The sequence below is a fragment of the Nomascus leucogenys genome, chromosome 13, assembly GCF_006542625.1.
Source record: "Nomascus leucogenys isolate Asia chromosome 13, Asia_NLE_v1, whole genome shotgun sequence".
NCBI lineage: Eukaryota > Metazoa > Chordata > Mammalia > Primates > Hylobatidae > Nomascus > Nomascus leucogenys.
This window is the reverse complement of record NC_044393.1, coordinates 89,880,490-89,903,221: the sequence shown is the minus strand read 5'-3', so window position 1 is coordinate 89,903,221 and position 22,732 is coordinate 89,880,490. Positions and strand designations below refer to the sequence as shown.

Here is a 22,732-nt window from a genome sequence, read left to right as displayed (position 1 = left end):
TGGAGGACATCATGTTAAGTGAAATAAGCCAGCAAAAGACAGTTAAACCCTGCATGTTCTCACTCTTATGTGGAAGCTAAAAAGAGTTGATTTCATAGAAGTAAAAAGTATAACAGAGGATACTCGGGCTGGGAATAGTAGGGGTGGAGTGGAAGCTCTGGGGAGATTTATTAATGGATACAAAATTACAGCTAGATAGGAGGAATAAGTTCTAGTGTTCTGTAGTAGTATAAGATGACTATAGTTAATTATACATAGTTTCATATAGCGAGGAGGAGGATATTGAATATTCCCAACACAAAGAAATGACAAATGTTTCTCCTGTCTTTAGTGAGAATGCTTCTGTTATGCTTGGTGACTTACAGACTTTTTATAGATACCCTATATGAAGTTTAAGAATGTTTCTTCCATTTCTAGTTTGCTGACAGTTGGGCATTTTTTAAAATCGTAAATGGTTGTTGAATTTTGTCAGATTTTTTTCCTACATTTGTTGAGGTGATCATGTTTTTTTCCTACATTGATCTATTTAGGTAAGTAATTGTGTTGGTAGACTTCCTAGTTTTGAGTAAGCAACTCTTGTGTCACTGGATACATTTTACTGTATATTCTGCTAATTGATTGTTGAATTAGTTTGCCTAATACAGGTTTTTATTTAGGGATCTTATGACTGTGTTCACAAGGGAGCTTAGTCTATCGCCTTCTGAGCTGTTCCATGGTTTTGGTATCGAGCTGATTCGTTTTCTAGAGTTTTCTGTGATTTTGGCCAGTTTTTGTATCAAACCAAAGAAAATATTTCTTGAAAGTAAGTTCATTAAGCTTTAAGTAACCACTGGGCCCATTCTTTTACTTTCAACTTTTCTGAGTGAGTTTTAGATGTGGATGTTATATACAGCGTTTGTTCAGGGCTTTGGTTTGTGAGCCAAGTTTCTTTTTTTATTTTTTTAATAAATGAGCTTATCTCATTTATATTTTGTTGATAAGGCAGTTCTTCCACATTATTAATTATATTTTTCTTTGGGGACTTTGTCTCTTATGGATATGTGTGTGTTTCCCATCTAATAGTTTTTGATGGTTTTTTATAAATCTTATTCTCTTACTACCTTCATAGATTTAATATCTGTAAGCCTCCATTTCTTGATTTGTGAAAATAATCAGGACTGTTTTAACTCCTTGCTAATAAAGATAAAATCAGTGCACTTATACCTCCCTTTCCCCAGCTACCATTAAAAATTTTTTTCCATCTCTTCATATGAGATATAAACCTTGTCATTGAAAAAAATGCATTTATTTTTTACTTTATCCTTAAGTCTTAGAGTTACATGTTTGAATGGGATTAATATTCACCTTTAATTCTTTAAAACCATGACTTCTTGATTTCTAATTCTGCTGTTTTATTTATCTTTTCATCAGCTCGATTTTCCTATCAAGTAGTTCTGTTTTTTCTACCAAGAATGGCTGCCTTTTTTTTCTTCAGTCATTTCTTTCTGTTTCCACTGTGGCCTTCATTTCTGAAGTGGTCTTTTTATTACCTAACATTTCTTTCTTGAACCCCGCTAACTCACTTTTCATTTCCTGTTTCTTTTTTTTTGAGACAGGGTCTGGGTCTGTCACTCAGGCTGGAGTGCAGTGTTGTGATCTTGGCTCACTGCAGCCTCTGCCTCCTGGGCTCAAGCTATCCTCCCATCTCGGCCTCTCAATTAGCTGGGACTACAGGTGTGTGCTACCACACCTGGCTAATTTTTTGCATTTTTTTTTTTTTTTTTGTAGAGGCAGGGTTTCATCATGTTGACCAGGCTGGTCTCAAATTCGCCTTGGCCTCCCAAAGTGCTGGGATTACAGGGGTGAGCCACTGCCTCCTGCCTCGTCTCCCATTTCATCTGTTCTTCAATTCTGTTTTTTCAGTCATTTTTTTTCCCCTAAAATGCATTTGATAGTGATAGATGGGGATATATCAGAGAGTTCTTTTGTTTCCTTGACTAACTTCTGGTGTTTATCTGTCTTTGCCTATTATGTTTCTTCTCTCATCCCCCGCTCCCTGTTTTATTGGTGGTGTGGGGGGTGGGGTTGTTAACATTTCTCCTCATAGGCCCTTTGCTGGATTGTTTCTTTTTATTATTCATCCTTGTTGTCTTTGAGTAGAGTACTTCTATTTGAGCCTGCTCTTTGCTTAACAATGTTATGGGGGACTGGGCGCAGTGGCTCATGCCTGTAATCACAGCACTTCGGGAGGCGAGGTGGGCGGATCACGAGGTCAAGAGATCGAGACCATCCTGGCTAACATGATGAAACCCTGTCTCTACTAAAAATACAAAAAATTAGCCAGGTGTGGTGGCGTGCGCCTGTAGCCCCAGCTACTCGGGAGGCTGAGGCAGGAGAATGGCGTGAACCCTGGGGACGGAGCTTGCAGTGAGCCGAGATCGCGCCACTGCATTCTAGCCTGGGTGACAGAGCAAGACTGTCTCAAAAAAAAAAAAAAAAAAGAATGTTATGGGGAACAGCAGGGAGAATAAGCCTAAGCAGACATAACTTTTTTCTCAGACATCTTGTCTCACAACCAAATCTGTTGTGTTCTCTACCCTGGAAATACGTCACTCCTCCATTTTTAATGTCTTTTTTCCCCTTCCTGCCATTTTGGGCCAAGCCAATCATTCAGTCAGGATGAAGACTCCATCCAGGCAGGAGATAGATGAGGCTTATAGTGAAGTTGGACATCAAATAGATTCCTGTTCGATGATTTGATTTTTAACTTGTTCTGCTCAGCTGCCTTTAGCTTTTATTTAACCTTTTATATCTTATGTTCAATAGTTACTCTCACAAAGGAACCGGTTCCCAACATAAATTTAAAATTAAAAATGATCAGTTCTCTCCTCTAGCAAACTGTAACTGCTTTTATTTTATGTGACTTGATCTGATGTGTTGTTTTGTTCCCTGGATCATTTGGGGGTGGGGAAGTAAAGACAGAGAGGTCTGTGTTTCACTTTAAAAACAAAATCTAAACCAGATAAAAACTCATAAAATGTCCTATTTCAGGTCCTCTGTGATCTTGCCCTTTCCTACCTCTCTACCCCTGCCCACATCTATCAGCCATCCTTGCCGTGTACTAAATGCTCTAGCACTAAAGTTTATATTGTGGATCAGCCATCCTTGCCGTGTACTAAATGCTCTAGCACTAAAGTTTATATTGTGGATACTGAATATTCAAAGTGTTCTCCCAAAGACAGTTTCCATAGTTTACAATTTTGGGAAATTTTAAATGTTCCTCCTTGTCTAACCTGTTGAGTTTCTAAGCTCAAATGAGGGGGGATACTGTGTTATCTAAATCTGATTTGATTTCTGTATTTCACATATTAAGGGATTCATCTAAAAAGTATCTGAATTTATTTGGCAAGCAGGTGATACTCTGTACTATATTATATAGCTCCCCTTTTGGGATTTCATAATTGGATATTAGCATAGTAATGGTTGAGAAGAACTGTAGTAAAGAAGCTTACCTTTGTTGATTTATTTATTTTTTGACACAGAGTCTCACTCTGTCACCCAGGCTGGAATGCAGTGGCACAGTCTCGGCTCACTGCAACCTCCACCTCCTGGGCTCAAGCAATTCTCTTGCCTCAGCCTTCCAAGTAGTTGGGATTACAGGTGCGTGCCACCACACCTGGCTAATTGTTTTTAAATATTTTTAGTAGAGATGGGGTTTCACCATGTTGGCCAGGCTGGTCTTGAACTCCTGATCTCAAATGATCCACCTGCCTCGGCCTCCCAAAGTGCTGGGATTACAGCATTAGCCACTGCACCTGGCCTTACCTTTGTCTAAATTAGAATTGTATAAACTTCTTGAATATGGAACATTGCTTGTGTGTAGTATATGCTAATATTCTTTGAAACATTTTAGGGAAATGCTGTTTAATACCAATCAAACCCTTGCATTTTTCAGGATTGTTTCCTGTTGTTTCTGGCCCTTTGTCCTAGAATGCTCTCTTCCTTCATTTTCTCCGTACCACCCAATTTTTTTTTTCAATGGTTTCTGAGGTGATACTTGCCCTGCTGGGAGGCATTTGGAAATACTTTGATTGTCATGACTGGAGGATGCTATTTGGGATTTAATGCCCGCAAATCAAGGAACACAGTGCACTAAAAGTCCTACACAGCAAAGAATTGCCCCACCCAAAATGCCACTTTTACAGTGGCCCTCCATATCTGCAAGTTCTGCATCCTAGGATTCACCCAACTGCAGATCGAAAGTATTAGGAAAACAGTAAAAAGTAATGAAATAATACAAATACAAGATAATACAACTATTTATATAACATTTACATTATATTAGTCATTATAAGTAATCTAGAGATGATTTAAAGTATATGGAAAGTAAGTTATATACAAATACCCTCCCTTTTTATATAAGAGACTTCAGCATCCAAGGATCATGGTATTGTAGGGGAGAGTCCTGGAACCAGTCCCTTGTGGATATGGAGGAATGACTGTATACTTCTTTGGAGAACACTGAACTTAGCAACTTTTACTCATCCTTTAGAATTTAGTTCTGGTTATCTTTTCCAGAAGCTTTCTCTTTTTTTTTTTTTTTTTTTTTTTGAGACGGAGTCTCACTCTGTCACCCATGCTGGAGTGCAGTGGCGCAATCTTGGCTCACCACAAGCTCTGCCTCCTGGGTTCATGCCATTCTCCTGCCTCAGCCTCTCCGAGTAGCTGGGACTACAGGCGCCCGCCACCACACCCAGCTAATTTTTTTGTATTTTTAGTAGAGACGGGGTTTCACCGTGGTCTCGATCTCCTGACCTCGTGATCCGCCCGCCTCGGCCTCCCAAAGTGCTGGGATTACAAGCGTGAGCCACCGCGCCCGGCCCTCCAGAAGCTTTCTCTAAGTACTTTTGTTTTCCCCTCTACCCCACACCCTCTCATTTTCTCTGCGGGGTACTCTCAGAGTATTTTAGGCACATCTTGATTATTTGAAGTAACTACTTTGTAGTATAGGAGTCTATAACTATATACCTCTACTGTACTGTGAGTTCAAATCTTTGAGGGCAAAGACATTTTGTATCCTTGGTATATGATATATAATTAGTCTTTTAAAAAATGCATGTTACATGAATACATTAATAAGTAAGTTGTACTTTTACTTTAAATCAGAATTGTGGTATGACTCTTAAAAAACTGTTGCTTAGACTGCATTAATAATCTTGTGCAATTGTGGGAAATAATCTCATTTTATTCTCATAATAGAAAATTAAAATATGCTTCCTTTTGCTCAGGTATGGGTGACAGCTGTTAGAGTAGTGTTTTATTTGGGTTTTGACCTTGCCTGTACATCAGAAGCACCTGGAGAACTTCAGAAGGTACAGATGCCTGGGGCCTTTCCCCAGAGGTTCTGGTTTTTGAGGGTGAGGCCTTGGTATCTGGATTTTTAAAAGCTTCCAAGGTGATTTTTAATCTGAAGTCAAGATTGAAAAGTCATTTAGTGAGACACTGATATGTAGCATTTTGGGAAGTCAGTAAACTTAAGAGTGAGAAGTTACTAAATCATTGAAGAACAGTGAAAGGAATAGGGATTTTTAGCTTAGAAAAAAAAAATCTAGATGGAGTATGTGAGTTATCTGAGGGCTATAGGAATGTGTCAGTCTTGCTCACCACTGTATCCTCAACTCCTAACATGAGCCTGAGCACATATAGGGATTTGGTAGATATTTATTGGCTGACAGAAGAATATCTATCATTAGGTGTTTAAAAGATAGTCATTGTAGAACTACAGAGATTATCCCCAAAAAAGTTTTATAGTAATAACGTGCCACTTAATTTTATGATTAAAAATAATGAACTGGATATTTAATTCATTTATTATTTCAGTTTATTATTTACTTTGCGTCAGTCACTGAGGATTCCATTTGATTCTCTGGTCAAATCTATGAAGTTTTATTATCATTCAAATAATAGGGATATGTCAAGAAACTGACACTTGGGGGTTAAGTAATTTGCCTAAGGTTACAAAGCTAAGTGACAAGGGCTGGAATTCTTAAAGTCTGTACTCTTAACTACTATGCCTTACCATAAATCTTCACCACAACCCTGAGAGTTAGATATGATTTAGAAAAGTTATGCAGCTTGCCTAAGGGCACATTGCTTGAGTGGAAGATTTGGAACTTGGACCCAGATATTGTGACCCTAGTCCATGCTGTTAACTGCCATACTATTGGGGCCCCCTCGCTTCCTATTGTATAATGTACAACCATCTGTTTTCATGAGATTATTAACCACAGTTGACAGCTTGTGTTGCTCTCCTTATACCTTTTGACATCCTCACTGACTTTTGACTGATGGTTTGAATTTGGATTATTGTCTTGAATCTCCTTAGTACCCTGGGCTGTGGTAGTCCTAGAAAATAAAACATTACTAGGTTCTTTTTCTTCTTCATTTCTTTTTTCTTTTAGTTAGGATTTTAAATTAGAATGTTAATAAACTTGCTTGTATTAATACACTGATATCTGTTAGCTTCTGTTATTTTAAGTCAGTAGTCTCCAGACTTAAAAATTTTGTTCTCTATCATAAAAAAAATTTGAGCACATTACCCCTGGTAGATGTCTGTTTTATTTATGCTATATGTGTACCACTGAAGAAAATGGTAATATTTTATAAAATATGAACTTGTTAACACGAATTTTTTTAAAGCTAAGCTAAAAATGAAGTGAGTTTAAAATTATGAAGGGTTTTTGCTAATGTTTCAAGTTTAGCTAATGTTTCAAGTTACAACATACCATTAGGCCAAGGTTCGTTGTTATAATAGTGTGTACAAATTCATATTTTAAGTAGCCTGGATAATTTTTTTTAAATAGCCAGTTTCTTGTCAGAGATTAAGTAACCTGGATAATTTTTTAAAAGCCAGTTTCTTGTCAGAGATTATTAGATTAGGGTTTCTCAACGTTGTCGCTGTTGATGTTTTGAAATGGATATAATTCTTGCTTGTGGGGTTATGATCTGCAGTTGAGTGAATCCTACGATGTAGAACTTGCAGATATGGAGGGCCACTGTAAAATTGGCATTTTGGGTGGGGCAATAATACTGTGTATTGTAGGATGTTTAGCAACTTCCCTGGCCTCTGCTTACAAGATGCCAGTAGTACCCCCAAGTAGAAACATCAAAAATGCCGGGAGACATTTCCCAATGTCTTGAGGGGCAAAATTGCTTCTGGTTAAGAACCACCAGATTAGAATTTTTTTTTTTTTTTTTTTTAAGACGGAGTTCTGCTTTTGTTGCCCAGGCTATAGTGCAATGGCGCAATCTCAGCCCACTGCAACCTCCACCTCCCAGATTCAAGCGATTCTCCTGCCACAGCCTCCTGAGTAGCTAGGATTACAGGTGCCCGCCACCACACCCTGCTAATTTTGTACTTTTAGTAGAGACAGGGTTTCTCCACGTTGGTCAGGCTGGTCTCGAACTCCCAACCTCAGGTGATCTGCCCACCTCAGCCTCCCAAAGTGCTGGGATTACAGGTATGAGCCACCGCACCCACTAGATCGTTGTTTTTATCCTGTATTATGGATGACAAACAGCTTGTAGTAGAGAAGAGAATGTGTTCACTTTGATTTTTTCCCCTCTAGCAGCAATAATGTTTTCTTCAGTATGAAGTTTGAGATCTGTTTGTAGGAATTCTTTTAAGTCACTTGTCCATTCTATAAGGTTTAGTTAAAACTTGGTAACATAATCCATACATTTACTTAAATCAATATATGTGAGTCATAGTATGTCACAATGAGATAAATGCAAGAGGAGAGCCACTGTCAAGTGTTCTGCAGAATGGAATGCCCAGCCTTCAGCAGACCTCTTGACTATATGTGTCACATCTCTGATACTAACCCTAAGTTAGGATGCCTATGTAAATATTAAATGCTGAGGCCAGGCACAGTGGCTTACGCCTGTGATCCCAGCACTTTGGAAGGCCGAGGTGGACGGATCACAAGGTCAGGAGATCAAGACCATCCTGGCTAAACACAGTGAAACCCCGTCTCTATTAAAAACACAAAAAATTAGCCAGGTGTGGTGGCATGTGCCTGTAGTCCCAGCTACTTGGGAGGCTGAAGCAGGAGAATCGCTTGAACCCAGGAGGTTGCAGTGAGCTGAAATCATGCCACTGCACTCTAGCCTGGATGACAGAGTGAGACTCTGTCTCAAAAAAAAAAAAAAAAAAAAAAAAAAAGCGAGCATGGTGGCATGCATCTGTAGTCCCAGCTACTTGAGAGGCCCAGGTGGGAGGATTGCTTGAACTCAAAAGTTTGAGCCTGCAGTGAGCTGTGATCACACCACTGCACTCTAGCCTGAGCACAGAGTGAAACCCTACATCTCAAAAAATAAATATTAAATGCTGACTTTTTCTAATTTTCTAGAAGAACGCATTAACTAAATAATGTAGCCTACCTATATCCCCAACAAAGAGTCTTCCTATGGGCCCTCAGGTGTATGTGCATACCTATTTTGTAAACCACTCGTTTGACCATCACATTATAATTTATTGTTCAATTTGTGTCACTGCAACCATATTACCCAAAAGAGAAAAGTAATTTTAGCTCTCTGAACTGACCTCCACCTAACCAACTCATCAGGTTAACTGATGTTCTCCATTTCAAAAAATATTTGCGGTCAGATTAGGTGTGAATCATATTTAAAGGAAGATTGTTGGTCCTATATCAAAGATTAGAGAATGAATGTTCATTTTACAGTTTTAAGTTAAAATGTTTAAGGTCAGTGTTTACCATTGCTCGTGATTCCCTGATTTAACTGACCTTTTCAGTTAACTAGCCACTAGACATAATTACATTGATTATAGGGGTTTCTTTTGTGCCACACCAGTGTTAGAATTGTGTTGATTTACTTGTGGAGTTGGAACTACAATTTCTCTCAGCAGCCTACTTACCTGGTTGTCTAAACTTGTAGCTGAATTATTATACAAAGTTTTCAAACTTTCTGTTTTGGAATGGTCAATTACTCAAAACCGTGGCTTCCTCCTTGCTACCTTACAGGGTTGTTGTGAGAGTATTCCTCAACCGTCGTTCAGACTCTCATTACCTCTTGCCCATAATTGTAGCATGCTTTTAATGGGATTCCCTGCCTCCAGTACCTCTCTGGCTTGTTGGTTAACATAAACATTATTGCCAGATTAAACATCCTAAAGTATAATGTGTAATCAGATCAAAAGCTGTTTTTAACAATAAAAACTACGTTAAAAAATTACTTATGTCCTGGGCTTAGATGTGGTCTCTGCAATCAGATGTTCATTAAACAAATTATTTAAAAAATACATACATACACACACACGAATTCTGAATTGTGATATGTGCCAAAAGAAAAAATATGGGGTGATGTGAGAGCTCAGTGAGGATCAAATATAGATTGGGAGAAGGATGATGAGGAAAGACTTCTTTGAGAAAGTGAGATTTAAACTATCTGAAGAAGCTGTGCTTAGTTTAGAAAAGTGCTAGGCAAAGAGTGTTCCAGGAAGAAGGAATAGCATGTGTGAAGGCTCTGCTCTGCTGCTGAAATTGTGGTTGAGCTTATTGAGTATGGCATAGAATGAATAGTGCCTGATGAGGCAGGAGGTAGGCTGGGATGAGATCTTTTCAGATCTTGCACTCTATACTAAGAAGTTTAGGTTTTATTCTGAGTGACTGGGGAGCCATTAAAGGGTTTAAGGAACGGGGAGTGTTGTGAATCAGTTATGTGTTTTACAGATTCTCCTCTGAGTACAGAATGGATGAGAGCAGAATGGGAGTTAGAGCAAAAGAAATGAAACCAGTTAGAATGCCTTGTAAGTAGTAGGTCAGAGAGAAAGGATGATAATTTTGACTAGAGTCATGACAGTAAACAAGGTAACACATGAAGTGATTATGTCATAAACTATTACCATTACCCTGTGAAGGAAGTATGAGCAGAATAAAATTTAGAATAAACTTATTCCAAGCCCATCTAATAAAGCATGGTGTGAGGAACTGAAACAATGGGTGTTTCAGGACATTTGGTCCTTGTCTCTAAAATAAAATCCAAACTCTGTTGAAGATTTTTCAGCCTACTCTTATTATCTTTGTCTTCTCCTAAACTCTTACTCACCTATGCTATAATCATACCAAACTATTGCAGTGAGTATCATGAACATTTCCTGTACCTTGATGCAACTGATGATTGTTTGCTATGGCTGGAATACTCTTACTCCCACATACACTTAACAAAACCCTATTCATTGTTTAGGATCCAGATCAAATATGAATGAAGCCTTCCAAATTTGCCTCCAGATTGATATTGCCCATTTATCTTCTTTTAACCATAGTAGTTCATATTACTATCACATTATAGTATATTATTCAACAGATGTCTATGTAATTGATTATGTGCCAGGTACTATGTGTAGACATTATGGATATATCCACATACAAAAATAGACACAGTTGCCGCATTTGTGGAAACTACATTGTAACACAGACCTTGAACAAAATCTGGGCACAAATATGTAACTAAATGTTAATAAGAGGTATGAAGGAATAGTAAAGGGTGCCTGCAGGTTTCTGAAACCCTAATAAGGCCCTTGAAGTCAAAATTATTTTCATAATCCTACTAAGATACTATTTGCCTTTTCATTCTCCTCCTTGTGAGTATATAGTAGTAATAGGATGTATGATATTGCAACAAATTGAATACAGAAGGTGGGAGAATCCAGATATCTTTTGTTAAGGCAGACATTAAAAAAAGAATTTTTTTTAAAGCCACTTTGGGGCCAGGTGCAGTGGCTCACACCTGTAATCCCAGCACTCTGGGAGTCCAAGGTGGGCAGATGACTTGAGGTCAGGAGTTCAAGACCAGCCTGGCCAACATGATGAAACCTCGTCTTTACCAAAAATATGGTAGCCGGGTGTGGTGGCACACACCTGTAATCCGTCCCTGTAATCGGAAGGCTGAGAGGCGGGAGAATCGCTTGAACCTGGGAGGCTGAGGTTGAAGTGAGCTGAGATCGTGCCATTGCACTCCAGCCTGGGCGACAAGAGCGAGACTGTGTCTCAAAATAAATGAATAAATAAACAAATAAATAAATAAAAATGAATAAGCCACTTTGCCCTCTCATTGTTTTTTGTTGTTTTGGAAAATGTGGTTATTTTTTTCATTAAAAAATATATCACTTTTGTTAATTAGTTTTTTTTGTCATTTTAAAATGAATTTTAAACATTTCCTGGTTATAATTTTTAATGTGGTAAATACTGATAGCAGTAAACTACATAGATAAAAGCTTTCTAGGGTCCTCCATAATTTTTAAGAGTATAAAGGGGCCAAGTGTGGTGGCTAACACCTATAATCCCAACACTTTGGGAGGCCAATGCAGGAAGATCCAACATAGCAAGACCCTATCTCTACAAAAAAATTTAAAAATTAGCCAGGCATGATGGTGTGTGCCTGTAGTCCTAGTTACTTGGGAGGCTGAGGTGAGAGGATCACTTGAGCCCAGAGTTTGAGATTGTGGGGAGCTGTGGTCATGCACTACATTCCTGCCTGGGCTACAGAGTGAGACCCTATCTCAAAAAAAAAATTATGTTTTTATGTATATATATACACACACACACATACACACACACACACACACACACACACACACACACACACACACACACACATATAAAGAGATCCTGAAACCAAAATCAGAATCCCTGTAATAGGGGCTTCGAGAGAAGTAAAAGATATCTTATGTCTCTGTTAAATACTTATGTTCTTCTAAAAATTAGGAGTGTGGTTTTCTCCATATTTCCAAAAACTACAAGTCTTTTTATATAACGAGTGTGTTGGTTGAATATAATTTAAAAAAAAATTTTTTTTAATTTAAAAATTTTTTAATTTTTAAAAATATGGAGTGCTTCATGAATTTGCATGCCATTCTTAGGCAAGGGCCATGCCTGTCTTCTCTGTATTATTCCAATTTTAGTATATGTGCTGCTGAAGCAAGCACCAAATTTTGTTATCAAAGTCTACTGTAGATGGCCGTTCTTTCTTTGATTTGTGATTTGGTTGAAACCTTTGTTGGAAATACCATCTTATTTCTGATTACTGTAAGAAATGGATCTGGATTCAAATTCCTCTTGGTATGAAACTGGGAAGATTACTTAACCTGCTAAACCTTACCATTATTTATCTGTAACATGGAGTACATATTATCTTACTGTGGTGTAATGATTTAATGAACTAATGTGTGTGACCTGATTAATAAGTGACCAGAAGAGAGACAATCCATAAAATGGTAATTCTTTTTATTTTATATACACAGCACATACATACTGGGATTAGTTTTAGTTAGTGAGCAGAGAGGTCTGTGGATAAATCAGGACATAACAATCATCATTCAAGGACATATTCACCGTTCAAACAGTTTATCAGAAGGCAGAAAGCCAGAATGATCTATTGTATGGTTATTCATCTTTAGAAAAAGGAACAGAAAATGTGGGCTTAGAATATTTTAAATAAGTAGCTCTATGTTACAATGTAGATGATTTAGGGATGGGGTAGTTTTATGTGTCTGGCACTACAGCAGTGCCTCACATTTACTAAATGTTTGAATAATATTAATTAACTAGAGATTCTTGAAAACACATTTTTAAAAGCCTTGAGAAAGATGTATACGACAGATTAAAGGCCAAGCCTGAGAAAGCTTACATGGCTAACTGGAAAAATAAATAAAGGTACCATAGAGGAAAAACAAAATTGCCCTGTGGGGAGAACATGTGGTGTCATATGGTATGACTAAATAGGATCCAGTAAGATAAGACAAGGTAGAGCATCTTGGGAGTGATTCCATGTTTCAAGGTTAAAATGTTAACTACATTAAAGGTAGTAAGCCAGTGAAAGAATCCTCAAGATCCCAGTGCAGAATGTTTGCCAAGAGATAAGAAGATCAACTGACTGCTTTGGTATTAATAGCAGAAAGCCATAGGAAAATTATCTTTTTGATATTCCTTTTTGAAGGAGATAGGTCCTTTATTTATTTATTTATTTATTTATTTATTTATTTATTTATTTATTTATTTATTGAGATGGAGTTTCGCTCTTGTTCCCCAGCTGGAGTGTAGTGGTGCAATCTTGGCTCACTGCAGCCTCCGCCTCCCAGGTTCAAGCAATTCTCCTGCTTCAGCCTCCCGAGTAGCTGGGATTACAGGCATGCACCACCATGCCCAGTTAATTTTTATTTTTAGTAGAGACGGGGTTTCTCCATGTTGGTCAGGTTGGTCTCCAACTCCTAACCTCAGGTGATCCACCCCCCTTGGCCTCCCAAAGTGCTGGGATTACAAGCGTGAGTCACCACGCCCAGCCAAAGATAGGTCCTTTTTTAAGACAGATATTTAGGGCTGGGTGCTGTGGCGCATGCCTGTAATCCCAGCACTTTGGGAGGCCAAGGCAGGTGGATCACCTAAGGTCTGGTGTTCGAGACCAGCCTGACCAATGTGGTGAAACCTAGTCTCTACTAAAAATACAAAAATTAGCTGGGTGTGGTGGCATGCGCCTGTAGTCCCAGCTACTCAGGCGGCTGAGACAGGAGAATTGCTTGAACCCCCGGGAGGCAGAGGTTGCAGTGAGCCGAGATCACGCCACTGCCCTCCAACCTGGGCGACAGAGCAAGACTCCATCTCAAAAAAAAAACAAAAAAGATACTTTGATAAAGAAATAATAGTTATTTCTCATTTTATTTCTCATTTGAGATGAACTCAAAGTTGGCTAAAGCGACACACAGATTTGGACCTATAACTTGCTTACATTTTAAATATTAGGTTGGTGCAAAAGTAACTGTGATTTTTGCCACCCAATAGAAAGGATTGTAGACATTTTTATTTGACAACTGTAAAGCATTGCAGGAATTATATGTAGAATTATAGGCTTACTTTGTTTTATTGTGTTTCATTTTATTGTACTACACAGATAATGTGTTTTTTTTACAAATTGAAGGTCGGTGGCAACCCTACATCAAGTAAGTCTGTTAGCACCATTTTTCCAACAGCACATGCTCATTTGTGTCTCTGTGTCACATTTTAGTAATTCTTGCAATATTTCAAACTTTGTCTGTTTTGGTGTTCTGTGATCTTGCATGTTACTATTGTAATTGTTTTGGGGTGCCACAAACCACACCCATAATAAGGCAGTGAACTTAATCAGTAAATGTTGTGTGTGATCTCACTGTTCCACTGACTGGCTGTTCCCCCAACTCTTCTCCAGCCTCCCCATGCCCTGAGACACAACAATATTGAAGTTAGGCCAATTAATAACTCTATAATGCCCTCTTAAGTATTCAAGTGAAACCAAGAGTCACATGTCTCTTGAAATCAAAAGCTAAAAATGATTAAGCTTAGTGAAGAAAGCATGTCAAAAAGCTATGCCTTTTGTGCCAAACAGCTAGGTTGTGAATGTAAAGGCAAAATTTTGGAAGGAAACTACAAGTGCTACTCCAGTGAATACATGAATGATAAGAAAGCAAAACAGGCTCATGCCTGTAATCCCAGCACTTTTAAGAGGCCAAGGTGGGAGGATCACTTGGCTAGGAGTTCAAGACCAGCCTGGCCATCATAGTGAGACGTTGTCTCTATTAATTTAAAAAAAGCAAGCAAGCAAAACAGCCTAATTGCTGAGATGGGGAAAGTTTTAGTGATCTGGATAGAAGATCAAACCAGCCACAACATCTCTTTAAGTCAATGACAGGCTTTAAAGCTTCAAAGGATAGGCTGACTCTTATTAGAGGCTAATGAAGCTGGTAACTTTAAGTTGAAGTCAGTGCTCATTTATCATTCCAAAAATCCTAGGGTCCTTTGGAATTCTGCAAAATTTACTCTGTCTGTGCTCTGTAAATGGAACAATGAAGCCTGGATGACAGCACGTTCTTTTACAGCATGGTTTACTGAATATTTTAAGCCCACTGTTGAGACCCACTGCTCAGAAGAAAAAAAGATCCCTTCCAACATATTACTACTCATTGATAATGTACCTGATCACCCAAGAGCTCTGATGATGTAGAAGGAAGATTAATGTTCTCTTTTGTTTTCTGTGTGCGTGTGCTTTTTTTGTTTTAAGACAGGGTCTCACTCTGTTGCCCAGGCTGGTGTGCAGTGGCGTGATCATAGCTCTCTGCAGCCTTGAACCCCTGAGCTCAAGCAATCCTCCTGCCTCAGCTGCCTGAGTAGGTGGGACTACAGGCACGCACTACCATGCCCAGCTAATTTTTTTTTTTTTTTTTTAATAGAGACAGGGTCTATGTTTCCCAGGCTAGTCTCACAAACTCCTGGTCTCAAGAGATCCTCTTGCCTCAGTAATGTTTTTCTCAGCCACTAACACAACATTCATTCTGCAGCCCATGGATCAAGGAGTAATTTTGACTTTCAATTCTTCTTATTTAAGAAATATCTTTTATTAGGCTATAGCTGCCATAGATAGTTATTCCTCTGGTGGATCTGGGCAACATTAATTGAAAACCTTCTGCAAATTATTCACCTTTCTAGATGCCATTAAGAATGTTTGTGATTCATGAGAGGAGGTCAAAATAGCACCATTAACAGGAGTTTGGAAGAAGTTGATTCTAATGCTCGTGGATGACTTCGAGGGGTTCAAAACTTCAATGGAGGAAAGAATTGCAGTTGTGGTAGAAATAGCAAAATAACTAGAATTAGAAGTGGAGCCTGAAGATGTGACCGAATTGCTACAATGTCATGGTAAAACTTGAACAAATGAGAAGTTGCTTCGTATAGATGAGCAAAGAAAGTGATTTTTTGAGATGGGATTTACTCCTGCTGAAGATGCTGTGAACACTGATAAAATGACAGCAAAAGATTTAGAATTTTATGTTAAATTAGTTGATGAAGCACTGGCAGATTTGAGAGGACTGACTCCAAGTTTGAAAGTAGTTCTGCTGTGGTTCAGATGCTATCAGACCATATTGCCTGGTTCAGGGAAATCTTTTGTGAAAAGAAGTCAATTGGCGCAGCAGACTTCATTGTTGTCTTGTTTTAAGAAATTGAAGAAATTGCCGGCCGGGCACGGTAGTTCACGCCTGTAATCTCAGCACTTTGGGAGACCAAGGCAGGCAGATCAGCTGAGGTCAGGAGATCGAGACCAGCCTGGACAACATGGTGAAACCCCATCTCTACTAAAAATACAAAAATTAGCAAGTTGTAGTGGCAGGCACCTGTAATCCCAGCTACGCAGGAGGCTGAGGCAGGAGAATTGCTTGAACCCAGGAGGCAGAGGTTGCAGTGAGCCAAAATTGCGCCACTGCACTACCACCCTGGGTGACAGAGCAAGACTCCATCTTTAAAAAAAAAAAAAAAAGAAAATAAATTGCCACAGTCACCCTAACCTTTAGCAACCACTGACTTGATCAGGCAGCAGCCATCAACACTGAGGCAAGACCCACCAACACAAAAATGATGACTCCTTGAAGGCCCAGGTAATTGTTAGTGGTTTTTAACACTATTTTAAAATTAAGATATGTACTTTTTTTTTTTTTTTAAGAATAATGCTATTGGACATTACTAGACTACATTATAGTCTACACTTTTTTGTTGTTAATTTAAAAATTGTGGGCCAGGCGCAGTGGCTCACTTCTATAATCCCAGCACTTTGGGAGGCTGAGGCAGGCAGATCACAAGGTCAAGAGATCGAGACCATCCTGGCCAACGTGGTGAAACCCCATCTCTACTAAGAATACAAAAATTAGCTGGGCGTGGTGGTGCGTGCCTGTAGTCTCAGCTACTCGGGAGGCTGAGGCAGGAGACTCTTTTGAACCCGGGAGGCGGAGGTTGCAGTGAGCCGAGATTGCGCCATTGCACTCCAGCCTGGCAACAGAGCAAGACCCTATCTCAAAAAAATAAAAAAAAATAAAATAAATTGTGGCCAGATGTGGTGGCTCATGCTTGTAATCCTGGCTCTTTGGGAGGCCGAGGCAGGCGGATCACTTGAAGTCAGGAGTTTGAGACTAGCCTGACCAACATGGTGAAACCACGTCTCTACTAAAAATACAAAAAAAATTAGCCGGGCGTGGTGGTGCATGCCTGTAATCTCAGCTGCTTGGGAGGCTAAGGCAGGAGAATCGCTTGAACCCGGGAGGTGGAGGTTGCAGTGAGCTGAGATTTGCACCACTGCACTCCAGCCTGGGCGACAGAGCAAGACTCTGTCTCAAAGGAAAAAAAAAAAAAGGATACATAATGATTATACATATTTCTAGGGTATGTGTCATATTTTGATATAGGTATACAGTGTGCGATGCTGAAGTCAAGGTGATTGGGATACCCATCACCTTAAACATTTATCTTTGTGCTGGAAACATTACAGTTCTCTTCTAGCTATTTTGAAATACACAATAAATTGTTAACTGTAATTTCCCTACTATACTATGAAATACTAGAACTTACACTTTCTATCCAGTTGTATGTTTGTATCCATTAACCAACTTCCGTTTATCCCTTTCTCCCTCGTTTTCTTCCCAGACTCTCATAACCACTACTCTACTGTCTACCTCCATGAGATCCTTTATGTATTCTGGATATAGATCCTAATTAAATTCATGACTTGCAGCCATTTTCTTGCATTCTGTAGGTTTTTTTCACTTTCTTGAGAATATTCATTGCACAAAAGGTTTTAATTTTGTTGAAGAATGATTTGTCAGGTTTTTTTTGTTGCTCGTACTTTTGGTGTCATATCTAAGAATCCATTGCTAAATCCAAAGTCATTAAGATTTACCCCTGTGTTTTCTAAGAGTTTTATTATTTTAGCTCTTATGTCATTTATTCATTTTGAGGGTTTTTAAAATATGGTGTGAGGTGGGGTGGACATTTATTGCTATAAGTTGTCCTTTGAGCATTGCTTTTGCTGTATTCCATCAGTTTTGGCATGTGTGTTTTTTGTTTTCATTTGTCTAAAAGTATTTTCTAATTTCTCTTGTGATTTCTTTTTCTGACCTTGTATCTATATTCAAGAGGGATATTGGTGTATAATTTTCTTTTTTGTACAATCTTTCGTCCTAGTGTAAAGGTGATGCTGGCATCATAAAGTGAGTTGGAAATTATTTACTCCTTTTCTGTTTCATGGAAGGCATTTTGTAGAGGTAGTCTTATATCTTCTTTAAATACGTGATAGAATTTGCCACTAGAGATTTATTTTTAGAAAGGTTTTTAACTATGAGTTTAATTTCCTTAATAGTTACAAGATCGTTCAGATTATGTTTTATCTTGTGAATATAAAAGATATCATCAGATATCTTTTATCTTGTGAGAGTTTTGTTTTTCTTTGGTTTTCGAGGAATTGGTTCATTTTTTTCAAACATTTTGAATTTATGTAGAGTTTTTCATAGTATTCTTATTAACCTTTAAATGTCTGTGTGTAGGGGAGTGTGTAGTTCATTCTTTTTTTATTACTGATATTGTTAATTTGTGTCTTCCCTTTTTGTTTGTCAGTCTTGCTAGAGATTTATAAATTGTATTGGTCTTTTCAACAAACAAGCTTTTGTTTTCATCATTTTTTTTCTGTTTTCAATCTCATGGACATCTGCTTTTTATTTCTGTGTTGCTTTCTTTAGGTTTATTTAGTTGTTCTTCAAGTTTCTTAAGATAGATTTGCAACTGTTTTTCTTTGCTGATATAATAGTATCAATTTAAGAGCAGAGCTTGGTGGCACATGCCTGTAATTCCAGCTATTTGGAAGGCTGAGGTGATAGCATCACTTGAGCCTAGGAGTTTGAAACTAGATTGCGCAACATGCAGGACCCCCCCCCCCATCTCTTAAAAAAACTGAAAAAAAAGATGGCACAAGCTTAATGATATTAATTCACTGTAGCACTACTGTAGTTGCATCCCACAGATTTAGTATGCTGTATTTTCATTCAGTTGAATATTGAACTCGCCTTGTGATCCTGGGATTAACCTTATTGTCGTGTTTATTATGCCTTTTACAATTGCCGGATTCAATATGCTAATATTTTACTAATGATTATGAGGAATATTAGTATGTAATTTGGGGCTTCCATTTGACCCAAAGATTATTTAGAAATGTGCTGTTTAATTTCCAAGTGTTTGGAGATTTTCCTATTAACTTTCTAGTTTAATTCTATTATGGTCAGAGAACAAACGTTTGTGTTTTTTTTTAAGCTTGTGAAAGTTTGTCTTATGACTCAGAATGTGGTCTGTTTTGGTGAGTGTTCCATGTGCATTTGACAAGAACATGTATTCAGCTGTTAAGTAGAATGTTATATAAATATCAATCAGATCAGGTGGGTTGGTGATGTTCATTTCTTCCATATTCTTACTAATTTTCTGTCTACTAGTTCTGTTACTGAAAGGAGTGCTGAAGTCATCAAATATAATTAAGAATTTGTTTTCCTGTTTGTAATGTTCTGTAAGTTTTTACTTCATGTTCTTTGAAGGTCCATTATTAGGTGCATATATATTAGTTATGCTTTCTATTATGTAAATTATATTTGAAGTGAATTACTCATAGACTACATATAGTTGGGTCATTTTAAAAATTCATTCTAACAATTTTGTCTTTTAATTTGTATCTATAGACTATTTACATTTAATGTAATTTTGGCATGTTTAGATTTAGGTTTACCAGTTTAGTAATTTGTTTTCTGTTAGCTGCTTCTGTTTTCCATTACTCTGTCTTTCCTGCATTCTTTTAGATTGTTTGAACAATTTTTAGCCATTCTGTTTTAATTTACCTGTTGTGGCTTAAAAATTCTTAACTCTCCATATAGTTTTAGTGATCACTCCAGAGATTACATTATAAAAACTTAACATTTTCACCACCTGCATTAAAATAAATTCATTTCTTTAAATGGATTATGGTCCACTTAAATAAATGTTAAAACTACATAGGTCTCTTTATCCTCTCTCCCCCTTTTCTCTTATTGTTGACTGTATGTTACATTTCCGTTAATTGAAAGCTTCATTGGGCAATGCTATTGTTTTTACTTTCAACCATTAAACATATTTAAGGAAACTAAGAGGAGAAGGTTAATGTATTTTTGTCTGCATGTTTACCATTTTGCTTACTCCTCAACCTACTCTTCCAGGTTTCCTTCTGGTATTATTTCCCTTCTGTGTGAGGAATTTCTTTTAGCAATTCTTTTAGAACAGGTCTGCTGGTAGCAAATTCTCTTAGTTCCCATTTATCTGAAAATATCTTTGTTTTATGATCGTTCTGAAAGATACTTTAACTGGATATAGAATTCTAGCTTGATAGTTTTTTTCTATTTCAGCACTTTAAAATGTGTAACTTCCTTCTGGCCTTCATGGTTTCTGCTGAGAAACCTGTTGTCATTTGAAGTGGTGTTCCCCTATATTTTACGGATTATTTTTCTCTGTTTTCAAGATAATTTCTAGGCTGGGCGCAGTGGCTCCCACCTGTAATCCCAGCACTTTGGAAGGCCGAGGCGGGTGGATCACCTGAGGTCGGGAGTTCGAGACCAGCCTGGCCAACATAGTGAAACCCTGTCTGTACTAAAAGTACAAAACTTAGCCAGGTGTGGTTGCGGGCACTTGTAATCCCAGCTTCTAGGGAGGTTGAGGCAGGAAAATCGCTTGAGCCTGGGAGGCGCAGGTTGCATCGAGCTGAAATCACACCATTGTATTCCAGCCTGGGTGACAGAGCAAGATGCTATCTCAAAAAATAATAGTAATTTTTTGTGTTTCATTTTCAACACTTTATGATGTGTGAGAGTGTGGAATTCTATGTATTTATCCATTTGGGGAGTCACTGACCTTTTTGAATCTGTAGTTTTATGTCGTTTGTCAGATTTGGGAAGGCTTTTAACATTATTTCTTCAGATATTTTTAATCATCTTATTCTTTGCTTTTAGAAGTTCACTGACACAGATGTTAGATCTTTTTGTTACTGTCCCATGGATCCCTGATGTATTACTCTATTCTTGAATTGCTATAAAGAAATGCCTGAGACTAGGTAATTTATAAAGAACAGAGGTTCAGTTGGCTCATGGTTCTGTGGACTGTACGGGAAACAGCAGATTCTGCTTCTGGGGAGGCCTCAGGAAACTTAAAATCATGGTGAAAGGTATAAAGGGGAAGCAGGCATATCTCTCATGACTGGAGCAGAAGCAAGAGATGGGGAGGGTGCCACATACTTTTAAATGACCAGATCTCATAAAAACTCACCATCACAATGACAGCACTAAGGGGGATGGTGTTAAGCCATGAGAAACCGCTTCCATGATCCAATTTTCTCCCATCAGGCCCCACCTCCAACATCGGGGATTACATTTGAACATGAGATTTGGTTGGGGACATAGATTCAAACCATATCACCTGGATTCTGTTCATTTTATTTAAATCCCCACAGCTACATCAATTGGAGACCCTGGTTCTCTCCCCCCTCTCAGAATGTTGGCTCTTTTGAAGATCCTATTGTTGCTGCTGCCACCATGGGGTTACTTGAGGGTTAGGGTGAGAAAAGTGAGGGGAAAAAACTGAGACACTATCTTTGAATGTTATTTCTTTGCCTTTTGTTGTTGTTGTTGTTGTTTTACTTTTTTTTCTTTTAAAAAGTTAACTTTTTTTAGGCCAGTTGCAGTGGCTTACGCCTGTAATCCCAGAACTTCAGGAGGCCAAGGCAGGCAGATCACAAGGTCAGGAGATCGAGGCCATCCTGGCCAACATGGTGAAACCCCGTCTCTACTGAAAATACAAAAATTAGCTGGACGTGGTGGCACGTGCCTGTAATCCCAGCTACCCGGGAGGCTGAGGCAGGAGAATCGCTTGAATCAGGGAGTTGGAGGTTGCAGTGAGTCGAGATCGCGCCACTGCACTCCAGTCTGGTGACAGAGTGAGACCCCATTTCAAAAAAAAAAAAAGAATGTAAACTCACTGATGGTTTCATAATGACCCAGATCCTTGTCTTCTATCCCAATCTGTCTACTGCTATTTACTTCCAGCGTTCTCGATTAGCTGCTCTGTGTGTTCTGTCCAAGTTTTACAGTTGGACTGAATCTTTGAATTGTGTTCCCACCCCCCATAATGTGTGACTACTAATATTTCTGCTCAATTTGTTTGTTTTTTTCCCCTTGTTTTTATTTTTATCCTAGGGGTTGCTGCTGTCTTTCCATAGCTTAATGTCAAGCTAAAGATTTGTCAGAGGTTTTGTTCAAATATTTCAAGACCAGTAAGGTTTCTATTCTTTCTTTGTGTGTCTGTGTATCAGGGAGTATATTCAAACTTCAGGCCACCATGTTGCCTGACCTGGCTTTTGCTTTCTTCCAGGCTCCTCTGTGTCTCCTGTGTGCATGAACATGCAGAGGCTCAGTCAGTCAAGGATGTGTGCAGGTGTGGGCCCTGTCCAGACTCTGTAGCACATGCTTGCAGTGTCCATTCAACTAGTGGGGTGTGGAAAGTGTATTAAGCCCCCAACTTGCAGTGGAGGTTATCACTTAAATTCACAGCACTCCAAATCAATTGACAACACCCTCACACACACACACAGTGTCTAGCTGAACACATACCAACAGAGGGAGAGATTGGCCAGTCATCAGAAGAAGGGATGGCAGCAGCCTCAAGCAAAAATGCCACAGATGGCTGGGCATGGTGGCTCACACCTCTTATTTCAACACTTTGGGAGGCTGAGGCAGGTGGATCACCTGAGGTTGGGAGTTCGAGACCAGCCTGGCCAACATGGTGAAACCCTGTCTGTACTAAAGATACAAAAATTAGCCAGGCAT

General features: G+C 38.6%; 1 protein-coding gene and 1 non-coding gene across 4 annotated transcripts in view; one reads left to right on the top strand and one right to left on the bottom strand.

Moving 5' to 3' along the window:
- The window catches only part of BRAF (B-Raf proto-oncogene, serine/threonine kinase), a 203,398-nt gene that overhangs the window by 30,918 nt on the left and 149,748 nt on the right, over positions 1–22,732 (top strand). The window lies entirely within an intron of this gene.
- On the bottom strand, positions 11,880–11,986 carry LOC115838197. The gene has a single exon (XR_004033226.1). It is a non-coding gene; the product is annotated as a U6 spliceosomal RNA (small nuclear RNA).